Source organism: Trichoplusia ni, chromosome 7, assembly GCF_003590095.1.
Source record: "Trichoplusia ni isolate ovarian cell line Hi5 chromosome 7, tn1, whole genome shotgun sequence".
NCBI lineage: Eukaryota > Metazoa > Arthropoda > Insecta > Lepidoptera > Noctuidae > Trichoplusia > Trichoplusia ni.
The window spans coordinates 8,198,086-8,212,739 of NC_039484.1; positions in this window are offsets into that span (position 1 = coordinate 8,198,086).

A 14,654-nucleotide genomic window follows, 5' to 3' on the forward strand; every position below is an offset into this window, starting at 1 on the left:
AATTAGCTCTGAAAACTGAACTGCTGATATTAGGAAAACGAGATGCCGGTATACGTAGTGTAGTGTAACTAGGTGTCTTGCTCCTGCGATGGCAGTAGTCGTACTTTGATCAAAATAAAAATACCATTCAAACCGATAGAACACGTTTTATCTTTTTCTAAAAACACATACATTAAATCTCCTGTATATTTAGCCTTCTGCAACATAAGTTTAGATATAGTCAACAACTTGCTAGGAAAGGGTTAAAACCGATAACAGAGTTACGTCGTGATATGACGCTTCTGATTTCCTATTAGGTGGGTGAAGGAGACAAATTTTGAACTGAATTTTAGCCATTTTTCTCTGCAAAGGGAAAGGTGAGTATTGGTGCATGGTCTTCGATCAAAAAGTGGAAAATACTGACATTGACATACTTGACATTACGCGAAAAAATCCGTACATTCTGATATAATGATTAGGACTACACATTTAGTGTATGTAGGGGAAGGTGGGGTAAGACGGGGACCTTAAGGTATTTCATAAATAAAACCCATCTTTTTTAATTGCACAACGTAGGAACTTTTATTAATTAAATAATCAGTCTTTCTTCTTTTAATAACAATCAGTCAAAACAAAAAAAAATAAGTTCTTCTCATAAAAATATAAACTTTTAAAAAATAACTGAATCACCCCATCTTACCCCACCTATAGGGTAAGATGGGGTATACCCCTGGGGTAAGATGGGGTATAGACTATTTAAGCGCCGTCATCTTCACAAACCGGGCAGATATGTTCAGCTTCGTCATCGCTGTCTTCCACTCCTGCACAGACACAATGCGCTCACTTGCCTCAAGTACGATAAGTGATACAAGTATGATAATCGGAATACAAGCCGCGACAGTATAGACATTCTGTATCTTCTTCTTCTGTGCCTTTTCGCTTTTTCGGTTTTTCAAGTTCTCTTTATTGTTATTTTTGTCATTTACTTTTTGTTTGTTACATGTGGTTTTAGTTTCTACCTATTTTAGTTTTCCTCTCATTCTTTTTTATATAGAAAAGCAGTAATAATAGCTGCTTTTCCCCTTCTTCGAACTTGTCTTGGTCTTTTTTCGGCGAATCGCGAATAAGGCATTAACTTTTTCGGGCTAACCAGATGGAATGCATCATTATCTATATAATCATTTACTGTTGCCTGCTTGAGACATGAGGTTGAAGCAGTTGGTGGAGGTGGAGAGTTTGCTAAATGATTTACGGCGGTGTAGCCATTTAAGCATCAGGAAATGACAACATTACTGTTTTTGGAACTGTACTATAAAAAAATAGTTAATGTTGAATGCAATCTCAATACAAACTGAATAACAACTCAGCGGATAAGATCGGGTACCTACCCCGTCTTGCCCCACATAAGTGTCCCATCTTTCCCAAACTGGACTTAAAAGTTGTATTGAATTTTTAGAGGTTATAAATCAAAAGAAACCGGCATGAATTAATGAGTTTACAATAGTAAAATAAATACAAATTAACAAAAAAAATATGTCACACATTATGTTTATCATACATTATAACAGTCATGCACTTTATATGCTTCAATAATTAGATAAAACCACTTCAAATTTTAAAAATGTACTTACCATGAAGAATCGTGCGCTCCTTCGAACAAACTTTTTGCGACTCTAACAAGTACTGATAAATACGACTAGATGGCGTCAAAATAACTTTTCAATTAATACTGTATTATATATTTTTGGAGGGTCCCCATCTTACCTCGCTACCCCGTCTTACCCCACCTTCCCATACAATTTTTGTATTTTTTTATTTCCTACATCTTTTTTGTAATGAATAAGATATACTGGATTTAATATTAATCAATTTATTATTAAAAGAGTAACTTATGTAGGTAGTAGCCGGTTTAACTCAATAGAAATGACATTTTAGAACCATGCACAGACTCATTACTGCAACGTTTTAAAAGTGCCTGGAAAACGACCTACTTATAAAACTTTTATATTTTCATTTAGATACATTTATGAGTACAAAGTCCTTCATCATCAAAATTGTAAAAACAAAAATAAACTACCACAAATTAAATTTAAAACGCAAACAAACACAATTTAATATCATAAGGACTTAGTTAAAGCAACAGTGTAATAAGCCAGATATCGCCGGCGAGCCTCGCTGCGTCGCGCCGTGGGAGTTAAGCGAATCAGTAGCAACAAGTCGGAGTGATATTTGCACTCAATATTGGTACTCCGGCAACGTTAGACCGTCCTTGTTTATGTAGCTAATAAAATAACCTTTACTCGTTTTTTGTTTTTTAAGGAGTTGGAGGTAAATATACGCTGCCTTTACTAGAATTACGTTAATAGTAATTGTATTGTGCTGAACCGTTTCTTCTTCACATCTAGAGCAGTTGAAGCGGTGAAGGGTTAACGAATCATAGAGCTGACAAATGTCGAGATGAACGTTCGAGAAGTGATACTTAGTAGACTTATTTGAATAAAAAAATGTATAAAATAGTTTTACAATTTTTTTTTAATTTACTTATAGTTGAATTAAAGACTTTGTAAATGAAGGGTAAGTAAATGTATCTTTTTCATCCTAGATAGTGATTGACAAGCGGTTGATAACTAAGTCTGAATAACATCAGTAAATATCAATCCCAAGTGTTCGAATCTGGAAAGTGTGGTTAAAATATCCAGTTATTTCGATGTGATCCTAACCCAAACTAACATTAGAACTTTTGAATTTCCAGGAATATTGCGAGCCATATGTACTTTTCATATTTGTATTTTCCTAATGATTATTGAGAACTGAGTTCTGCTCTTCTACGCCATCAAGCTCTTACACTAAAAGGAAAATGTAATGTAAAAGAGAACAAGCTTTTACTTTGCAATGAGTTAGTGCTAGCGTCTTTAGTTTGAAAAAAAGTTTGTAAATACCTAATTATATAAACTGCATCGTGAATAGCGGTCAAAGTCCAGCGAAAACGTACTTTTAAGTATCAGATGAAAACAATAATTAACTTTCATTTTCAATGTTCCACCCAAAGATTAATTTAGCTTCGAGAATTATGATAGATTTTGTGTGTTATGTTAAAATTATTTCTGTAGTATCCCAAGTACTCGAAAGGTACTCGAAAGATTTGATAAAGAGACCGAAAAAAAAAATCAATCAGATGCTTGCTCACTTCGAAGTTCAAACACCGTTGAACATAATTTTAATCATGTATAAAAGGCTATTTAATTTAAAAAACAATCGATTATCTTAATCCAAATCTGCATAACAAAGCGTAGACATTCCAGTACATTTTAATAAAGATTTATACTTACTTATACAGCCGTAACGACGCCTATATACATCGTGATTTTCATCTCATACCGGCGACGATCGTCCCTTCAATTTGTATGTAAATGTAAGACTCGCAATATGCATACGTACCGTGTTATCTATACATTAACATTGTGACAGCAATAAAAATCTGTGTCCGCAGTAAACGAGCGATTTGGGACAGTTAACAGAGCCGTTAAACTGTCTAACAGGATTTGAATGTTTGTCTGCGAAGAAATATTTTATTGACATATTTCGACTCGGTGATATCTGTATCGCTGTTAAGCTTTTTAACCGAATTTAAGGAAGGGTTGTTTTCTCGCGTATCTTGTAGGTATGCATGTAATTTTCTTAATTACGTCACCATAATTACCATATTATTACCATAATTGAGGTATTGTGAGATTCGTGCTAGCAGACCAAGTTTTCTAAGATGGATGACAGTAAATAATGTACAGCGACTGCGGTGTCATTCTATTTGGAGTGTTTTCATAATTAAAAAAAATATATATCTTGATATACGTCTTGGTTATTCAACGATAAAATAAGTGAGATCGTTTCTCATTGAATTGTTTGCACTAATTTTGAGACAAAAAGTCAGATATGATTTTGTAACAATTTAATATAACTGAATGCTTCGAAATTTTGAAACATTGTATAAATAACAATGAAGTCAGTCAAGAGAAAAACAAAACATCATTATACGAGAGCGAGACACCGTACCGACCTTATTTTAATTAATATTTAACAGTTGTTTTGTCACAAGCCATATTTTTTGGGACCTGCGGGAGAGCAAGCAAATTATTTTAATAATTGTTTATATACTTGTTTTAAAGAATATTTTATTCCTAAAATATAGTATGATAAATTTTAGTTTAGTTCTTCGCGGCCCGCCGTCTCGTTAATTCATGATAGCGGGACTCCAGTTGGGTCCACTAGTCGTGCAATCCCGATAAAAACGTGGGAGTAAAGCTTCAGTTATCAACTCTATAATCAAAACCTTCAAGAATAAACAAATTGGATGCTCGCAGGTACGTTTTACCCAGAGACAGGATAAAATGTCAATTCATTTATACACGTAGTTCAAATTTAGCACCTACGTAACGTAAAAAAAAACATACGAAAAATTGCAATTTTCAAACAGTTTATAAAGTTACGCGAACACCGCTTAGTTGAATAACCGATATCCAAACTAAATATTTCGTTAGCTTTGTATCGGAAACAAATTATAGAAGTTCGGGAGCTGCAAATAGCAGAAGCAATCACAGTTTCTACGTGGTTTCAACTGTTTAATTGATTACGTCTGTTGCCTTTGACTTTATACTAATAATAGTCTTTAGCAGTCCAGAGCATTCTACGGTTAAAGTACTATCTAAATTTGGGGAGGTAGTTCTTAGAAACTTTGGGTGTGGTGTTCGTGTAGATTCTAAGAATATCATTCCTTTAATACCTTGTCTAAATAGTGTAGGACTATAATAATATGATTATTTGTAACACTTTCTGTTAGCACGCCTAAAGTTGTGGGTAAATGCTAGTTAGTTCGCAAGTAATTTATTATCTTGCCAGAATTTGCTGCCAATTCACCTCCGTGAATTTCAAACATCGCTAAAGACAGTAACTTATATGAGTTACTAGCTGTTGCCCGCGACTTCGTCCGCGTGGTTAGAAGATATAAGTTATTTTGATTTATACCTGCCATGTTTTTTCCACATTTTCCATTGTATCTTCGCTCCCATTAGTCGCAGCGTGATGGTATATAGCCTAAAACCTTCCGCGATGAATGGTCTATTCAATACAAAAATATTTTTTTCAATTTGAACCAGTAGTTCCTGAGATTAGCGTGTTCAAACAAACAAACTCTTCAGCTTTATATATTAGTATAGAGTATAGATTAGTATAGAAGTATAGATTATAGTTTAAGATTTATACTACACAAACCCTATTTCACCTCGCCTAAACGCACAATGTTAATTACGTAAACACTGAACCGTTTGGTTGCGCCGTAAATAATTATAAATTCATGACACAGCATTATACAAGAGTGAATTATTAATATTCAAAAATCCTATTATTGACTACCTAATTATTGCCATTCTAAATTCGATGCAATTATATATATGAAAGGGTATTTGATACCTACTGAAATCAAAATAAAGAGGCATTCATAGGTACTTAATTAAAACCATTTTAAGACTGTTGTTATTTAGTTAACCACCGCGAATCTGTAAATAATTTATTGTATGTACATTGCTTGTAAGTTGATTTAACAAGTACTAAGAACTTACCTGGATTTTTTTTTTTTGGTTTTGCATACGAAGTAAAAAAAGGATGAATAAAAAAGAAAGTTATTAAATATTAAATAGTTTAAAATTTCAAAAAAGTAAGCTTTTTGGGGTAAAGTGATTTGACCAAACATCTCAAGAGGCTCTCGTTAGGAGGCCGGGGTCAAGGGCTGGAAGGAAGCAAGAGGTTCTACTTGACGCGACACGCATACTAAAGACCTTTCCTTCAAATATGATTTAGTGGCCGCGGACGAAACGTTCTGCGTAACGTTTTGTGTTTGAGACTTATCTTTCACTAATTCGTCAACAGGCTGTATTTCTGGTATCGATCGAGGTTAAGCAACAGTTGTTACGGTCATAATGATTTTTATGTTAAATTTTACGGATTTTTAAACATAAATATTTTCTAAATGGATTGATAGCAGTCCTAGGAATTCAGCATTTTTCTATGCGCCTCAACTTGAACTATTGTTATAAGATAACATAAAATGTTCATAAGTTCATGTTGATACACTTTTTACCGTTAGTGATAATTAAAGACTGATTTGACTTCAACTTTTTAAACATGAACACCATAAAATTGCAGTGGTGGTGTGATCTGTAAAAAAATTGATGTGAAACGAAATTTTCAAATAAATCATTTCAAATATATTTGGAATTGCATTCCGAAATCGCGCGGTAACAGGCTGCATCTATTAAGGATATTTCTCGTTTGTAACTTTTTCGTTTCACACTCAACTGTAAAATTCAAAATGTTATTGGAATGAACTGGAGAATACGCCTGGTTTAACGATAAAGTTTCATATGTTAAACTTCGTGTGTAAGTATTATTATGTATATGACGACAAAAACAGTATTAATGTCAGCACAATTTCAAAAACTTTAATTACCTCATGATTAAACAGATATATAATAAGCCAAGACCAATATCAGCCTTCAAGCTATGAAATATAACCACAAACGTACCAATTATAAAATGCAGGGGCCGCTCCTAAATAATTTGCTTACGGCATTTCTGAATCCGACCCTCGTCATAGAAATTTAACTTGCAGAATTATACGGTCACACAGAGAATGCTTAAAGGTGTTGTAAGACCGCTGGTATGCCAAGCTGGGTATAGTCCCTCATAAAAAGATTACCATCATAATTATTAAGTAAAGCACTTTCTCTATGAGAAGCTGTGAATAGGGTTGATATCATGACGGTTTGGATAAAATATGGTGTAAAGTCCTTTATCATGGTTGTAATTATAGCAATATTGGTACAATTCTGTGGCATTATGCTTTTGTAGGCTATTCTTTAAGGAATTTCGATCAACTGGTTTTAAAAAATCGTGTATCAAAGTACTGCCTGCACGTTAACAAACTACAACTATCTCGATAATATTATTTTATTTATTAGAACTTGATGCTAGATTGTTTTATGAAGGAAGCGAAGAAAGAGGTTTTTAATACTTTTGAATTGTAAAGTCTTTCAAGCGACAATAAGACGTTTTTTTTTCCCGACACTGGGCACCGCTGCGGTAAACGGGAAGCCACAATTTACAGCAGCCAACTTTGTTTAAAATCTTTTGCATTTTAAACTTGCAGCAACAATGTCAGCTGAGTCCGCACCGCAAAGAAACATGTGGGAGCATTACTTAGCTTCTTTTTAATGCTGCTAATTATTTAGCAGGGTACATAAAAACTTACGGAAAGCAAGACAGTAGGTATTTATTTTGTTAGAAGATTTATTTTGTTTATATATAAATGTATAACTGGGGTTAAAATAATAGGATAATATATATATTAATATAATATAAATAATAGGATTTTCATTTAGCTTTTACGGCTCCACTGTTTGGTAAATGATCTAAATTCTTCCATGTATACTCGTACTATGCAGTTAACCACGTTGGTTTTGCGTATGCTTTAATTCAATTCAAGTTTTGCTACCAAAGATTATTTTTTCAAGAATAATAAACTAAAATACTATGACATCGTTTAATCTAATCCATCAATGAACAAGAAAAACCTTTGTAATAGAACAATAGTTTTATTAAAGCCGCTACCTTCAAGATGTTATTTCTCGGAAAATATGGCTAGAATTTTTCAAAGGTCTCTTTGTAAAATATTCTGGGAAGCTAGGAGCCTAGCCTGCGTTTCGCAAACATAAATAAATATACGTCACAACTGAAGCCTCAGTATAGCTGAAGGTTTTTCTACCAGCTATCAGGCACGGAAGTACTTGTCGTTTTCTTTTGCGTTGACAAGGGTAACCACTTTACTGAGAAGGCACCTTGTTTTTTTTTACATATTTTTCAACGAAATAACGTCTTGTGTTGTTTGGGTTAGGTTATGATGATGCGATATGTGTATTGTTGGAGGCAAATATTATGTTTATTTTATTTTTATTGTAAATGTTTTATGTACCTACAATATACATTTACTTTTGTTAAAATTGCAGCATGTTTTTGTGACAATAACGTGGTGGCAATGTAACAAGTTTTTTAGCTCTCAGCAAATATTTTACGAATAAAAGTTTTATTACGCTCCCCTTTGGAGCTATAAGCCGTTTCTGTAAGGGATGCATGAACAAGTGAAACGGGACTTTAATGTTCTTATTGTCGACTTTAGGTAGCTAAATATTTTAGTGTCGTTTCAATCTATGATTGACATATAAAAATTCCTTTATTATTTAAACAAATTATAGCAACGGCGTCCAAACTTAATTTTTACTACCCGACTTCATAGAGTTTTATCCAACCAATTGTTATATAAAATTACTTTATCTGGAAAGTTTCCATAAGTGACATATTTTCTATAAAAGCGGATAGTTGTGTATGTTGCAGATGGCGTATATCCCCATATACGCTGTCTAATCAATCTAAATCCGTCACTGTTGGCTGCAGGCCTATCTCCCATCAGATCCTTTATCGGGTCTGGCTATTGTCTTCTCAAAGCTTTGACAGACCCTTTCAACCAACAGCTTGATGGTTCCCTCTCAGTCTTAATGCACGAGTGTTTTGTATTTGTAAGACAAAATAGAGCAAAATAGTATTATTTACTGTAAGTTAAAGTAAACCCTCTTTTAAGCTTTTATTCTTGGAAGGAAATTGAACATTTTATTTCCAGAAAATACTTATTCAGACACGTCCAAAACAAAATATATTTATGCTTCAACATATTATTCCATTAAAGTTTCAGGAGCAAAATCACTGACAAAATTGAATATTCTTTTCATAAATAATGTTTACTTCAGAGACAATAAGTTTAATAAGAATGCATGCCATATTAATTTTTCACTTAACAAGAATTTCGAAGAGTAATTTTGTACTAATCTGCTAGCAGGTTATTCTGTATAACTGAAAAGTGTATTGGTGAATAGTTACTTAAGTAAAAACATAGCACCTTTGTTCAGCCCATTTAGAATACTGTATTTTACACGTTTGTGCGTGAAGAAGCAACACTACACACAGCCAACGATTACAACAATTTACAATTTTAGTGTGATTATAACAGAGATCATGTTTCAGTTTACGGAGATACCTAATTAATATTCGTGGAAGAGTTCAATTTCGACTTCTACCACTGTTCGTTCGTTTTTCCGCACATTTGCTTTGCATCTCATCCTGTTTTATTTTACTATTTACAATTCATTTAAGCTATCTTTTACGTTCATACGATTCCATTTCCTGCATAATTATATTCGGTATCTGGTTTCAGTAATATACAATTTTATTTTAAAGTAAGGTTTCCGAAAGCCTTATACGTGCTGTCGAAATATTTGAAATTTTTCAAAGGATTCCTTTCGTTAAACTGTAAGATTGACGATAATTAAAAAATATTTCGATGGAGTTTTCCATAGCTTTATTAGTTAAATAATTTGAAGACGCTTTTATGGCTGTATTACGTATTAAGTGAAAGCAAAGCGATATCAATATTCAAATACACATTATTCGAGTCACTTAAAGTTTCTGAGTAAATATTGTCTTCATTTAATTTGGAAAAATCTTAGAAGTTATGCAATTTCTAAGACTAAGTTACAATGACTGATAGTGATAAAAACAAACCTAAAATAAAAGGATAAGACAAAGCGAATAGGATGTGGCGTCAAAATATCAGATTTTATTGAATTGCCATCTACACTATCGTCATACCAATTAAACTAAAATGTAGACCTTCAGTTTTATTACAATAAGCAAGTGAATAAAAAACTTGATTATAAAACAATCAGTGTAAAATATTGTGTGAGCAGCAATACTTCACACCTGGGCCCGCGCAATCCAAAGATTATTGAAAAATGATCCGCGGCCCTTCTGCAAATGGTTTCCAATTCGCTGGAATACCTCGTAAATCTCTTAAGGATGGATTTGCTGCGAAACTCTTTTAAATCTTATCAAATTCGCCTAGAGCTTTACCTATAAAATAAATGTTCCGCCGGGAAGTGTATTGACTGCGGTTATTTAAATACCTTTTCAATAAGATCGACTTTTGAAAATATAAGACGACCCTTTTGAGTGGTTTGGAGAATTTAAAGTGAGCGCTTGTTAAATATTATGGGGGAACTTAAATATTGAATGGCAGATCGACTCCGGAGGTACAATTTAAAGCTTAGATAAAAATGTTGTTTATTTTCTTTACCTTAAAAATCTTCCATGATGCTTTCAAAAGTATATGCCTAGTTTAGGTACACTTCAAAAAAACGCAGTTCAATCACACACATTTTAAACCATAAATCATTTACGAGTAGATACAGAAATCATTTTCCAATTAACAACAAAAACTCGATACTGGAGCATAGAGTACTGACAGTAACCGGCCGCAGTTTGTACTTGACCTAATACAGGAACTGCATTAGTTTCCGATAACAGGGTTTAGGCCGCATGCACCTTGACCCAGACCCGTCCCAGTTATACACGGGAAAACGGGATGTACCATCACATATACGAGTAGAATATTCAATACACGTAATGAATAAATAATATTGAAGATACAAACGTGATTAACGATTTATTGCTTCCGACGACAGTCGCTTGTTTTCGTTCTGATTTTAAGTTACATTGTTTGGTATTTGTACTTACGGTAGAATACTAGTATTTTGTTGGAGTGAATACAAAGATGAATTAACTTGTAGAAAACAATAGTATATAAAAAGAGTGATGCGAGCAGTTGACTCGTAGCAAAAAGTACTGAATTCACATCTACCATCTATTTAACACCTTTTTGATCAAGCTTGTTAAAACTGCTGTAATTTTATATGCTAATCTTTTTGCTCTAACTCACTAACACCCACAAAATACACAAGATTATAATGTCAACTGAGCAAGCACTCACAGTTACACTAACAAGCGTTTGCATTTTAAAAGTGATATTTAAAATAGCACTATGTTATGTCACTAGCCAACGTAAAATGTAAGTTATATCCGGTATTTTAAGGTACTTTTTTGTCTGTAAGTAGTCACGAGTCAATGTTTATTTTGCCAAAAGAAAATCCGATGGCCGTCAATATACGGGATCCTGTAATTGAGTAGTCGCTTGCAGTGAAACAACGTTAGCCCTAGTAATCACTTTATCTGCAAAATATTTTGCAACCCTGGTCGTTACTGGAAAATATTAATCAGTATAGGGGCCGGAATATTTTGTCAGCGAAATAATTGCGTGACGTTTATAGGATTAACATGCGAAATAACATTCCGGTTATTACTCTTATAAATTATTTTTCTACTCATTTGAATATTATTTTCCGGTCCAGGATACATAAATATAAGTTTCTGAATTTATATTTAGCTAGGAGTAAATGAATATTGTAAGTGGGAGAATTCCAGCTAAACGCTTGTTTTAAGCAGTGGCGTGCAGTCCATAGAGACAAAAAGACACTGCCTACCCTGAGAAATTCAGATATTATAGGTACATAATTACTATCCATAAAATAAACAATATTCGTAAAACATGTATCAGCGCCATCTATCTATTACACGTTGTAACATAATCTATCAAGGGAGGATAATCAATATTTCAAAATTAGTACACTTTTTTGCCGAAGTGCGCCGCCGCTGGCACCGTTTTCCCGTTGGAAAGACACTTCAACTCGATGTCTCAGTGACGTAGGTACTTTAAGCATGTGTGCGTGTGATAGACTCGTAGTCATGACAATGTGTCTATGTCTGTTTTCCTATACATATTTGTCACACAATGTCAAAATAGTCTGCGTTTTGTTAGTGTGTGTGATAAAAGAGACACTGCCTTTGCACGACAAAGACAGCGGATGACATGATCGGTTATCTGTGGTTATGTTTTGACAGTGATTATCGTAAAGTGAGCCGCAATATTTTTCGATGCATTTTTGTTTTCATTAATTTGTCATAATTCGTTTTCTGGGTCGTTGGTTTTTAAGTTATTTGATATAAGTCGATAAAAGAGTGAAAAATTGATTAATAATTGTGAACTATCAAACGGCGTGTGCTCATAACACAAAAAGTGCGATTTTAAAACTATTTTTCTGTGATAAAAACAAGTGTTTGAAATAGATAAAACTACGCAAGACATCTAATAAATTAAGAAAGGTGAGTCAATCGTTCAAAACAATACGTAGAAAACATAATGATTTAAATCTAACGAGTTGCTCGTAGATACAGAGAAATCGCTTGTTCTGTTTCCCTATCCATTTATTTTAAACTATACTTAGATTTACTTCACTTTTCTAAACTTATTTACAAAAAAATACAGAAAAATATCTATTTAGTACCTTTGACACGATTTATTGGTAAGATTCCCGCTTGGAACCTACTTCAACGAAAAGGTTATTTTCGTGTTTACGTACGTGGTTACAATATTACGATAGGTATGTTGTCAATAGAAAAACGTTTAAAGAAATGTATACGTTATTGACTACCTGCGATTCAATGATAAATGATCTGACGAAAAGAAAGCCGTAAAAATTTAATATTCAAATACGTTGGCTAGGTACACTAGGTAGGTAACTACAAAGTTTAACGCACAACATTTTAAATCCGGCTGGCCTTCTGTCCGTCTGTCTTTCGGCTGTAGGCATGAACGTTGATAGTTATTTAGAGAGTAAACAGTTTCATAGATCACCGAGAAATCGAGGTTAAGCATCATTTGTTACGGTCGTGAATTTGATGGGTAACCTTTTTTACATTTTGTACCAACAGTGAGAGTCGCGAATCAGAATCGCACTTGGCCGTTTCTTTTTGCCTACCCTGACTAAAATCTCTGTGCACGCCACTGGTTTTAAGTGATATTTCTTATATCTTATCTTTCATACCTTCGAATTTATAATATAAGTCTAATACTCACTTGTTGATTTCTAATCAGATCAAGAGCTTATAGCAAATAAGTTTGAAGGTTAAGCACTAAGTCACGCATGATATTCGATTATAAAACAAACCATGAAAATTAACAGCCCGTAACCCGAATATCGTAAACATCTTCAAATTTCATTATCCGTCGATAATTTTGTGTCAGCTTCTGCGGAACACTCGTTAAACTTCGGATAACTTCGACAAACTTCGGCTCACCCAATCAGGTTTAAGTAATATTTTAAGTACGTAATATCCACTACGAATGGGTGTTTGTGTCATAATGAAAATACCGTGTTGTGTTGTTGTATCTATTGTATAACTACCTAAGAGATTGTATCAGTACATCTTATTGCTTTTAGTTTGATTCAAAATGCGACACAGATTTTAATTTACATATTTCAAAATAGTGCTATTAGAATGATGAATGTTGATAGAACAAATGAACGTTCAGGCAAACAAAAAACCTCGCATTTAGTGGCAAATAGTCAGAACGTAATTAATCATATATATTTTAGTCGTCATCATTTTTTACACAACCGTAAAACTTTTATAACATATATTATTGACATCAGCTCTTTTACAAAGCAATAAGGTCGATAATCGTAAGTCATTGTTACGCGAAAACAAGGAGGCGTGGCTCCCCGGTGGGTAATAAAACATTTTACGATAAATTGCACAATCGTGTACCTGGCTTGACATTTACGCTGAAAATGTGTTTAATATTTTATAATAATAATCCTGTACGTGCTATGTATTTCGGAATTATGTAGATAATAAAAAATGGGGTTACAGTTTCAACACGTCTGTGCCCTTACGAGTTCTAGGCTCTGTTATAACGTAGTTACAAACATTTCAGGTGACGCAATTCTCATCCTTGGATGGAGACAAATTGTTATACTACCTGTGGGGACATAAAGACATTTCTTAGCAGTTTTTTACCTAGAGTCAAAACATTATAATTACCACTCTCAATCGGTCAATTTGCTGAAGACTGCTTCAGTATTTTTGCAAATCGGTATTAGTAGCCTACTAACACTATGACCATATTAAGAGAAAAATACTTTTAATATAGACAATGTTCTTACTTAATTACATATGTATGATACTGTTAATATCCTTGACCTCTTCAAACTGTACCGTATAATATAGAGCTGTGTATAGCTCTATGTTATATGGTACACTTATTTCTCGATAACGTCACCTGCTTTTTGTGTGCATAAAAGATGAGGAAAACGTGTTTCCATTAGTTTTAACTAAGGCTGGGACCCAATGTCAGGTGATCGATCTTTTAAAAGTAACTTTTGCGTCCGTCACATCGTTCTGTTGTGACAAAATAATTGATGTGCTGTCGAGTATTCGATTATTCAGAAGTTAATAAAAAATACATTTGTGTTGATTTAAATTTTGTACTATTTTTTCTCGCATAGGGATATGTAGGGTCTGGTAGCTGGTAGCTGATATGCATAAAGAGGGATTTTTCAAGTTCACTAAATGTGTTTAAACGTAGTGTATAAGCATGTTAGGGACAATTAACACTATTGGAAGAGTACGAATTACTCAATACTGAGTGTGACTTATTTGTTCTGTTAAGTCCTTTATGGGTTAAGCATTATCAGTAAACTTTCGAGATTTTAAAGAAACTCACAAGGTCACTACTTTCATGCAATCTATGAACAAATAAATGAGTCTTTCATTGCAGTCTGGAGTTGAAAGTATCTCTCTAACAAATCCATTACCGACATAATTACTACGTATAATTTGAT